This window comes from Anastrepha ludens, chromosome X (genome assembly GCF_028408465.1).
Source record: "Anastrepha ludens isolate Willacy chromosome X, idAnaLude1.1, whole genome shotgun sequence".
Classification (NCBI taxonomy): Eukaryota; Metazoa; Arthropoda; class Insecta; order Diptera; family Tephritidae; genus Anastrepha; species Anastrepha ludens.
The window spans coordinates 1,814,547-1,827,302 of NC_071503.1; positions in this window are offsets into that span (position 1 = coordinate 1,814,547).

A 12,756-nucleotide genomic window follows, 5' to 3' on the forward strand; every position below is an offset into this window, starting at 1 on the left:
AAAAAGAAATTACCACTAAATGCCTATTTGTTCCTTAAATCATATCTAAACCAACGAATGTTCTACGTAAATTACGATAATGAAATTTCCAACAAATTAAAGCTGGGGTCCCACAAGGCAGTATATTAGGTCCAATCCAGTACTTAATTTTTACACACGATCTGCCAACCACAAAAGGTGTACTAACTGGCACTTTTGCCGATGACACCGCTATTATGGTGACAGCAGTGGATCCCGTAGAAGCCTCTTATATGCTCCAAATAAGCGTAAATAAAATCTCCAAATGGTTTCGGAGCTGGCGGTTAAAGGTAAACGAACATAAATCTCAACACGTAACCTTTGCCACAAAAAGAACCACCTGCCCACAAATCAACTTAAACCGTATTCCAATTCCGCAATGTGATAGTGCTAAATATCTAGGCATTCATTTGGATAAACGGGTTACGTGGAAAACGCATATCTTTACAAAAAGGAAAGCTCTAGGTTTAATATTTCGTAATATGTACTGGCTGCTAAACCGCAAATCCACCCTCTCAATGGACAACAAACTTATCCTCTACAAATCCGTGATAAAACCAGTCTGGACTTACGGAATCCAACTGTGGGGTACTGCGTCAAATTAAAACTTGGAAATCCTGCAGCGTTTCCAGTCCAAGAATCTACGCACCCTAGTCAACGCTCCGTGGTACGTGACAAATGCCCAAATTCATCGGTACTTAGACATCCCTTCAATAAAAGAGGAAATACAAAATGTAACCAGTAAATACCGAAATCGACCTCAATCGAACCCAAATAAACTGGCCTCTACCCTCATGTCACCATCAAGTGTCTTTTTAAGGTTGAAAAGAAAAATACCAATTCAGCTCGTCCAAGAGCCATCTATAAAATATTGAATTTATTTATTAGAAAGGATATTTCACTGGAAATATTCCTTTAATACTAAAATCAAAGCCACTCTTAAATGTAACCAAATATTTGTAAAATGTCTTCTAAGAATTGTAAGTATAGACAGAATACAAAATAAAGTTTAAAAAGAAAAGATTTGCAGGAGTAGAAGGCTATACTGGTCTTGTTTACCCGATTTTCAATGTGTAGCTTTCAATGGAGCTTGGAGTCAAGTATCACTCCAAGATACCTAACTTCCGATGATAGCGGGAGAACGTGGGTGTTTAACTTAAGAAGTCGAAAGGGTGGAGGTTTATATTTTCTTTTAAATAGCATGAGCTACGTTTAGTCAGAGTTGACTTGGAGGCCACAAGTGGCAGTCCAGCGACTGAGTAGCCAAAGATCTATCCAAAATTTCAGCCTTGACTGAGGGAAACGGTCCCGATACCATCAGGACCATGCCAACGGCGTATGCTACTACCTTAACTCCACCCTTATTTAGTATTATCAGATCTTCGTCAATTACAACTAGCCAAAGTAGGGGGGAAATGATACCTCCCTGCGGCGTCCCCCTGTGAACGAATCTAGTGACTTAAGCCCCTCTTGCAACCGCATTAATTTCCCTGCAGCCAAGCAGGGACGAGATCCAGAGAAAGATAGGTATTTCCACCTCTAGTCTTTCTAACGCAGTGATAATTGACTCCGCCCTGATGTTATTAAAAGCCCCTTCTACATCTATAAAGGCCGCCAAAGTGAATGGTTTGCCTTCCAGAGATTTTTCCACAGTCTCTACGACCTCATGTAAGGCTGATTCCGTGGTTTTCCCTTTCAGGTAAGTGTGTTGCGCTGGAGGTAATTTGGATTTGAATTTTGAATTTGGATTCAATGTTCTCTCGGATATGATAATCAATCAATCTTTCAAACACTTTTAAAATAAAAGAGGTAAGTCTTATAGGCCTAAAGCCCTTGGCTTAGTCGTAACCCCTCCTCCCTGCCTTGTGTATGAAAACAACCCTCGTTTTCTTCCAGTTGGCGGGAACGTGATTAGGAGCGGTACACGCCAAGTAGATTTTTAATATAGCAGGACAGGAACCAACGAGGTACTTGTTTTCTGAAGCATCACAGGCAAGATATCGTCAGACCCAGGAGATTTAAAGGGATAAAAACTATTTATTGCACACGTAATTCTGTCAACTGACAGAATAGATTCCAGGGGAACATCGAGTAGCCCTACCTGTCGACTCGTGTCGACAATGTCACGTGGGGTACTGGAATTTTCCGGAAAGTGATTATTCATCAGGATAGTCAAAGATTCTTCTGCAGATTCAGCCCACTCCCCGTCCTCCCTATTTACAAGAGTTCTGCAGGAGTGGTGTCTCGAAAGGATCTTGCTTAGCCTGGCAGAATCCTTCACGGATTCAATGGACTCGCAGTACTCCTTCCAGGACTTGCGTTTCCCATATTTTATGGCTTTTTTGTATTCATTCAAAATTACACGGTAATCATTAAAGTTTTTAGTTTGGTAGCATACGTTCAAAATCCTCCTCACCTTTTTTTTCAAGTCGGTTAGCGTCTTGCTCCACCAGGGAGGAAAGTCTTTCTTGCTAAAAGATACTGGACAAGCCACGTTGAAGGCCGTCTGATAGGATCGCTGCAAGTGTTCCACCTGTTTGTCGAGTTGATCAGTGGATGAGTAGGGAAAAGTTCGCGTGTTCAATTTATTATTGAAAACCAAATTGAACAGAGAACAGTCAGTTCTGCTAGGGTTCCTGTGGGGAGATGTGGTTTCCCGTACGAAATTGATTTCGAAAAGGATCAACCTGTGATCCGAAAAGGAATTTCTCTGAGAAAGATTCTACTTATCAACTCCAATGGCAGGCGAATTAGTCGAGAGAGTGATATCAAGAACCTCCTCCCAACATTTTGATGTTTCCGATGCTCCTAAAAAATAATGAAATCAAAAAGATCGATCCTTTATCTCGATCATTTATCTCGCTCATATCGCTGTGCGGTGATTCGGACGTGTTCTGATTTCGATCCGCATTAATAATAGTTTTTCTACTGTGTTTTGTATGCAATACTGCTTAAAAGAGACAGAGACCCTCCCATAGCAATTGCAAGTGTTACAAACCTAATTACAAACAATTTCTTGCTAAAAAACCAACTAAGATATAAAAATTAAAAATAAATAAAAGCAAAGTGTACAAGCAAATAATCAGAAGGCAAGATGAGTGTGCGGCACTCTCCCACGCGGAGAGGAAAGCAACCCGCGAGTGAGTCTGTAACAAAAACAATAACTTTTGAAACTGTGAGTACTCCAGCAATTACGCGCGCGAACTCAATGCAAAAGAAAGCAAACGAAATAGAGACAGCCCTCTCTACTAACTCTGCAGGACTACTGCAAGGCGAAGAGAGCGTCAACCTTCAAGCTAAGCCGTTTAATGGCAGTTTCACAGCGTGCGTGAGCACAAACGGAATGCCAACAACAACCACAACCAACTCATCATCAACAACGACATTAATTCTGTACACTAGTACTGCAACAACAACCGTATCAAACAAACCATTGCTTGCCATCTCCACACCTTCTAATGTACAACCTTACGTTTTAAATGAGCAGCCTCCCATAAAGAGATCACGCAACTCACGTATAAAGTCCTCAACTTTGTCAACCACCAACAAAAAAAAAAAAAATAACAACGAACTTGAACCAAAACAAATTACCAAACTACTGGCTAAGCGGCGATACAAAGCCCACAAACAAATTTGCATCTCTTGCTATTGATGACGAAAATGAAAACAACGAAACAAATACACAGTGGGCAGAACTCTGTTAATAATGCTCAAATTTTTAAACAGCAAAAAAAATAAAAATATTAAACCACCACCAATATATGTGCAAGGTGTGGAATGCATCAAGACACTAAAAAATGCTTTAAGTGCAATAGCAAATAGCAATTTTGTCCTAAAAATCCTAAGAAATAGTAAGGTACGAGTACAAGCAAATGACTTAGGAACGTACACTCAAATACATCAAATGCTAAAACAAAAAGGAACAAAACTGCATACTTTCAAACCAAAAAATGAGAGGGGATTCAAAGTAATACTACGCAACATTCATCCTTCTGTGGACCAAGAAGAAATATAGAGTGAATTAAGAGAAAAAGGTCATAAAGTCACAAATATACTTTTTATATAGTAACACAAAGAACAACAAATAAACCATTACCACTATTTTTTATTGAACTGGAAACAAATACTAATAACAAAAACATTTACAACATAGACAAATTAATAAATATAAGCAAGCGTTAAAGGAGTTCAACGATTTAAATAAATCTCTCTATAACAGCTATATTACCAATACAGGGTTAAACATTAAAGCAAATCCCAAAATCTTCTGGAAATACATAAAATCTAGAGGGAGTAGTGCCAGTGTTCCCACTGGTATGTTTTTCGATAATAGCCAAGCGCGAAGCCTAACTGAAACGGCAAACTTGTTTGCTGAATTTTTTAAATTAATTTTGCTGACGACGAACTTGATCGCCCATCCGACTTTTCTTCTGACTTAGAATGCCCTGAACTTTGGAGGTCTTTGCCTCTCTTCTGAGGATATTAGTAACGCTTTAATTAAATTTAAATCATCCTCTCAAACTAATGCTGATGGACTTTCAACAGTTTTGATAAAAAATTGTCCGGCCTTCGTCTACCCCCTGAAAATTATTTTCAACAAATCTTTATCGTCGGGGTGTTTCATTGACGCATGGAAACTCTCTTTCATTACGCCCTTCTTTAAGAGTGGCAAAAAAAATTACGTTAGAAATTATAGGCCTATCTCTAAGCTGTCAACTATTTCCAAAATTTTTGAGCACGCGGTCTATGCAAAGCTAAGTTTTGCCGTTAAATCTTTAATTTGCCCTAATCAGCAAGGGTTTATTGCTAACAGATCTACAGTATCTAATCTGGCTGTTTTTAGTGAATACTGCATTGATTCTTTCTCCGCTGGCTTCCAGGTGGACTGTATTTACACCGACTTTTCGAAAGCCTTCGACAAAGTTTCTCATAGAATCTTAGTTAAAAAATTAGCTAGTCTTGGCTTTCATTCTACATTTCTGCAATGGATAAACTCTTATTTGAGCAATAGACGCTGTGTTGTAACAATCGAAGGTATTTCATCTACTTCCTTTGCTGCCACCTCAGGTGTTCCGCAAGGAAGTATCTTGGGACCGCTTTTATTTGTGTTATTTATTAATGACATCAAAAGCTGTTTCACATTTGCTAAATTTTTGCTTTATGCTGATGACCTTAAGATCTTTTCAGCGATCAAGACGCAAGAGGATGCCATTAAACTTCAAGCCGATATGAATAGGCTTTACTTGTGGTGCCAGAATTCACGACATTCGCTGAACTTATCTAAGTGCTTCCAAATATCTTACTCGAAAACATATAACATTTAGTGCACTAAGTACAGGATCTCGGCATGTGTCCAGCAGTGCGTTAGCGAATTTAAGGACCTTGGCGTCATCTTCGATAACAAATCCTCTTTTAATAGCCATATAAATTATATTAATATACTTCTAAATCTTTTTCGATGTTGGGCTTCGTCAGACGGAACGCCACTAAGTTCTCTGATCCCTATACCATTAAGTTACTCTATACATCTTTTGTTAGTTCTCATTTAGAATATGCTGCTTTTATTTGGATACCTTGTAGTCAGCAAGCTATCAATAGAATCGAACGTGTGCAAAAAATATTTCTCAAATATGCCCTTCGGTCCCTGAATTGTATTGATCCCATGCCATCATATTCTGCTCGTCTCATGCTTATAAGTCTCAAGTCCTTAGAGATTCGTAGGTCTATACTGTGTCTGTCTTTTACTCATAATATTATTACTGGAGTAATTGATTGTCCCTACTTGTTGGAAAGGATTCGATTTAATGTTCCCCAGCGATCCCTTAGGAACTTCTAACCTTATTATGGGGGAAACTTTAAAACTACGTATGCCAGTAATGCGCCCATTACTCGTGCTTTACGGGAATTAAATGCCGTTCATAATGATGTTCTTCTTGATTTATCGCTTTCAAGAACAGCATTTTTAAATCTTTTGAATTCTATATTATAGTTAGTTAGTAGCTAGTATAGTTTTTAAATACATATAATATATTTGTAATTTAATCTAAGCAACTTTTGTATCATAGTCTGTTAGGATTGTAATTCATAGACTTAAATAAATAAATAAATAAAATTAATACACTGCATCGTACCGTTTGAGGCGCCACATCATACACGGATAATTGCACAATGCCCGAAATGTCAGAAGTATGAACATACAAAGAATTATTGCACAAGAGATTCAGTATGTGTAAAATGTGCAGGAAAACATTTAACAAGCGAATGCAACAATCCGAACATTCAAGTGAAATGCGCACTATGTGGAGGTAATCATACCGCCAATTACAAAGGCTGCGAAATATATAAAGCCATAAAAATTCAACGATTCCCACCTTTACGCAAAAAGGAAGTCATAACAAACCAAAACACAAACATCACAAAATCCACAGTAATGCCAGGTATAAGTTATGCTGATGCAATGGCCTCATCAAATCCACAGGTAATAGAACCAGAACTAACTACCAAACCTCAAAACAACAAAGATATTGATGAACTCAAAGACATGATAAAAACTTTAATCACCCAAATTACTAATATGATGAACATAAATACAATGTTAATAAATAACTCTAATGGACGAAAGTAATAACACAAAAACTTTTATCTGGAATGCAAGTGGACTAACTCGGCAATATTTAGAGCTGAAGCAGTTTTCCATTCACAGAAAAATGTATATTGCGTTAATTGCAGGAACACATTGCACAGACAAAAGTTATTTAACATTTCTCGGACATAAATTATACTAGTATGCAACTAATCATCCCGACGGAAAAGCTCATGCGGGAACAGCAATTATCATCAAAACGAACATAAAGAACACTGAACGACTGCCCTATGTGTCACCTCACATCCAAGCAACGTATTTACAAATTGTTGACAACAATGGACCCATATCAATATCTTCTATATTATCTACTGTCCACCACGACACTTGATAAAGACGGATTAATATGATGATTACTTTAAGACATTAAACAACAGATTAATTGCTGGAGGAGACTTAAACGCAAAGCATACTGACTGGGGTTCAAGGTTGACTAATAAAAAAGGTATATATTTAATTAACGCAATCCATAAAAAAAATTGCAGGTTTATAAGTACGGATGAACCAACTTACTGGCCTACGGATGTTAAAAAGAAATCCAGATTTAATCGACTTCTGTATAACAAAAAATATTAACCTTAACCAACTGAAGCTTAAACCAAGTTATGAACTGTCTTCTGACCACTCGCCGATAATACATAACTACACACATCAAAAATTGCCCTTATAGAGATAACACCCCAAATATTTACAAAGAGGACTGACTGGGATGAGTATCGAAAACACATCTCCCAACAACTCATTCTAAGTACACCTTTGAAAACACAACTTGACATTGAGCGAAGCATCATACATTTTAATGACAGGAGGATTCAGATTCACACGGCAGCAAAAATATAGCACACAAAACACTTCAAATGACATATCTACATTAAGAAGCAAATCAAGGAAAAAAGAAAATTGAGAAAAAGATGGCAAACAACCAGATCTCCTGCAGAAAAACAGAGGTTGAACTTAGCTACAAAAAATTTGAATTCTTGTTTATGTGACATAAAAAAAAAGGAAATTGAAAAATATCTAAAAAATCTAACTCATACACATGACACACATTATTCCATGTGGAAATGTACAAAAAACTTAAAAACCAGATAAAGCATCAACCCCCACTGAGAAAAGATGACAACACATGGGCTTTTACAAATGATGAAAAAGCAGCGACATTGGGAAAATATTTTGAAAATTTCCTATCGAACGATGAACATAAACAAATTGACACGATTAGTAATGTTAATACTGATACCATCCCAGAATGACAAGAAGTGATATTATGCATCAAAACTCGAATTAAACATAAAAACGCACCCGGATGTGATATGCTGACAGGCAAAGCACTTACGGAGCTACAATTTGAGGCTAACATACTCCTTATAAACGTGTTTAATGCAATGTTTCGCTTACAATACTTCCCAACAGTATAGAAAGTCGCAGAAATCATTGCGCTACCAAAATTGGGTAAAAACCCAACAGCTTTAACTTCATATCGACATGACAGAATTACCCCAATATTTGACAAGAAAAACATCAATCCAGACCATCAATTCGGTTTTCGAAAACAACATTCAACTATCCAACAAATACATCGAGTTACACAAAAAATAATTTCAGACATGGAAAATAAACGATACTGCGTTGCTGTATTTTTGGACGTCGCAAAAGCTTTTGACAAAGTTTGGCACAAAGGCCTCTTACATAAAATAAGGACAATATTACCACTGGACTATTATTTAATTATCAAGAGCTACCTTACTGATCGATGCTTCTACATTAAATACAACGATAAATACTCACATATACATCCCATAACAGCAGGAGTTCCTCAGGGCAGCGTTATAGGACCACTAAAAAAAAAAATAATTGGCGCGTACACTTCTGTTAAGTGTTTGGCCGAGCTCCTCCTCCTATTTGTGGTGTGCGTCTTGATGTTGTTCCACAAATGGAGGGACCTACAGTTTCAAGCCGCCTCCGAACGGTAAATATTTTTTATGAGGAGCTTTTTCATCGCAGAAATACACTGGGAGGTTTACCATTACCCGCCGAGGGGTGACCGCTATTAGAAAAATGTTTCTATTAAATTTGCTGGCATACCACTCCCAGACGAAAATAATTCAACAATAGCAACATTTGCACAATTTTAATGTCATCTGACAAAAACCTCTCAACCGCAATAACAAAATTACAGATGTACACCAACAATGTAAAGAAGTGGTTTGACAAATGGAGTTTAAAAGTAATTGAGGACAAATCTGTACAAGTAACATTTACGACAAGAACAGAACTTGGAAAATCATATCAAAAAGAAAATAAAACAAATAAAGGAAAAATTTCGACAATTGCATATAGGTAGAAATTCTAAGCTCAATATTTGCAACAAACCTTTAGTATACAAGGCGGTCATTAAACCAATCTGGACGTACGGACTTCAAGTGTGGGGAACTGCAACCTAAACAAAGTACAGCAACAACAATCAAAAATCTTACGTATAATAACAATGTCCGACAGGTACAGAAAAAATGATGACATCCATACTACGCTCAATATATAATATCATTAATCGACGAAGAAATAAAAGCGATATCAACAAGGTATTTTAACGAAATAAACCAGCACAAAAATAGAGAAGTCAATACACTCTCACAACTTGAAAGAAGAACTTTACGACGTCTGAAGAGAAACCGACCAATTGACCAACTAAATTAAATATACATATATTAATTCTCGTATGCTAAAATAACTGTTCTATATAAAATGTGATTGTTTTCATAAAATGTAATCGTTGTATTGGTCTTGGCACTGGCCATGATGAAATATATTTAATAATTTTCCTAACTAATTGTTAAAAAATGTACTAGATGTCAGTATGACAGATGTATGATTAATGTAGGAAATACAATAAAATTTGTCTTGCTGCTTCCCCAAATGGTATGTCTCGCATTGGCGTCGCAGCTGATGATTGTGGCCTCTTTATTAAATGAAGGTGAGTCCATCAAACGCCCCACTTCCTCAGGAGGTGCTGCATTTTCATGGGCCATGTATGCAGAAACCAAATAGTAGCAGCGGCCACTAGATGCTGGGCATATATAGTGTTATTATAAATTATACAGTAAAATAACAGCAAATTAAAATTTTAGGTTACAGTTAAAATATAAGAATTCATGTTGGACAATAATACTTATTCATAAATTATGTAAAAATGAAATTATTATTAAATTAAATCTATAATTAAAGTAGACAGAAAAATTAAAGCTACGTAGAACTGAGTGAGTTATTGAACTAATTAAAAAAAAAAAACAACTAATAGCTTACATAATTATAAATGTAACATTTCAATTAGAAGAAGCTGGAAAAATGTCAGGAAGAAGAAATAAAAAAGGCTAGAGAACAAAACAAAATGTTAGAGCAAGTTACGAAAATAGTAATCTGGTCACACTGATCACCAATTTGGCTAGTGTGATGTCACGAAAATCAGCTGATATTACCAAATTCGGGGAGAGCAAAGTAACGGCACCACGTGCGGCGCCATCTTGTTATTCTCTCCGTCCTGAGGGCTGTCAACAGTTACGCGACCTTTTGAGGTACAGAGACAAGATCCCCAATGAGTGTGTTTGGCGTTATAGTCTCCCCGAGCGAGAAACCTGTTTCCCAGAATTTTAAAGAATTTTTCGTACTCCCCTGCTTTATAGCATGCTTGGGTGGGCTATACACTGATGGGATTATGATAGGGTCATTCGAACTCTCTACAACTATACTTGAGGCTGGAATAGCTTCTGAGCGAAAAGAGTTAATGCAGTGATGGTTCATTATACTTTTTATGAGAAGAGCAGAGCCAGCAAGTGCTTTTTTTTAACGGGGTGCATTGTGTGATATAAATACATATGTAGCTTGTAATTTGGATTTCGAAAGTAACTTTTATCGGTAAAGTGAATTTCAGAAATCAGGTGTGATTTGAGCCGAGTTTTTAATTTGAATATATATTTTGATAGGCCATTGGCATTCCAGATGAGAAAATTCATGGATTTGAAGGGCTTTACTTTTGAGTCATGAGATTAACGAGCAGATTCATCATTGATGAGATTTGTTGCAATACTTGCCTGAGAAGCGCGATCATCTAGGCGCTTGGAGGACAGTGGTCGAACTGGTTGAGCTTTGAGGCTGAGCGATGGATTTCATCCTTTTTTCTCAATGGTGGATATTTGAGTTTATTAAGGTTCTTATATATCATGCAGCCTTTGTAATTAGCTGGATGATGTCCTTTGCATGAGACGCGTTCGACGTCATTTGTTCTTGTTTCGCGAGTTAATACCCTAACCATAAACATGATAACACCATCCCTATCTCTGGCTCAACAGCAGTACAACATACTTTTGTAGCATGACATCATGCCACAACTATTGCAGCCTCACTTTGTCTTTAACTTAGCATTAGTACAAAGTTCACTTTCTCTGTAACTTTTCTGTAACTTCACTTTATTTGTAGCTTATAATTAGCATAAATAGCCAAGCCAACCTAACATACAACGTATTTTGTGACTATATATTCCTAGCATTAACCCTAGAACACACACCCAGAAAATACCACGTAAACACACACCCGGGATACGTTTGTACCCGGGACCTTATTTTGCGGTTTTTTTAATGCTTATTCAACCGATTTCTATGATTTTTTTTTTGAAATGTAATAATATATAACAAGTATTTTGTCTTTTGTTTCATTCGAATATTCCTACTGGTTCCAGCGATATGGGCAAATAAAGTCAGGACATGCAACAGTGGATTTTTGTTTTTGTTGTTGTCCTGATAAATGCAAAACAAAATAATATAATTTATAATAATATACTTGTAGAGTAACAACGAATACACATTTTGGTTTTTATTTCATTGAAATATTCTACCTGGTTCAAAAGATATGTGCAAAAAGGTCGCGCAAGGTATGGGTACGTAGGTAGCAAATACACTGGTATAACTGGTTTTTGTATTTTTATATGCAGCTGCAAGGGTTGTTTTCACACGAGGTGTTGTTATAAATGCTGCCTGTTGATATTTTCATTATTGTTTTGGTGCTCAAAAGTGTAAGAAGTGAAAATATAAGTGAAAATAAATATAACTGAAACTATAAATAACTGGATACGAAATGACTTCAAGAAGAAACGAATATTTATCAAGTGCAGCATATAGAAGGTAAAAAATGTAAAATAAGCAACAATGTAAACATATATATTACTAATTTTTTTTTATTATGCAGGCTAACTGAGGAACAGCGAGAGTCATATATACAATCTTTATTTGATGAAATTTGTGACGATGACGCTCCCTATGACTTTGACTCAGAAGATGAAGAAAAAATTCAATTCAATGACATTGAAATTGCTGATGACGATGCTGAAGTTTCGCAAAGTGCCGCAGAAGTATTACCTGATTATGCGGACTATGAGGATGATGAAGAAGACGATGAAGAAGAAGAAGTGGAAGAAAATAATGAATTACCTGCTAGTGGCGAAAAATTTGTTGCACGTGATGGTACTGAGTGGATGAAAGAACCAAATGTAAGTCGTCAGGTACTCAGACAAAATATTATGAGAAAACGTTCTGGACCAGCTAGATGCACTGAAATGTTGTCAATAGAGCAAACATTCAAATGTTTCATGAACGTTGAAGTGACTGATATAATTATGCGCCACAAAAATAAGTTAGCAAAAGAAACTTATAATGCTTACAACTATGCGCATCCAAAGACAACTCCTAAGTCATGGACGCCTGTGTCAACAACAGAGCTGAATGCATTTTTTGGCATACTTATTATGACTGGTGCGAACCATAGCAATGGAGAACATGTTCGAGATTTATGGAGCGTCAAAAACTATCCTTTATATCGCGCCACAATGGGAGTCAACCGTTTCTGTTCGATATTGCGGTTCCTAAGATTTGACGATAAAAACACTCGTGCAACACGCTTACTAACTGATAAAGCAGCACCGATCAGTCAGTTGTGGACGATGATGAACAATAATCTTGCTGCACATTACAAGCCCAGCTCATGCTTGACGATTGATGAACAATTATTTCCTTACCGTGGACGCACACGGTTTACGCAGTACATAC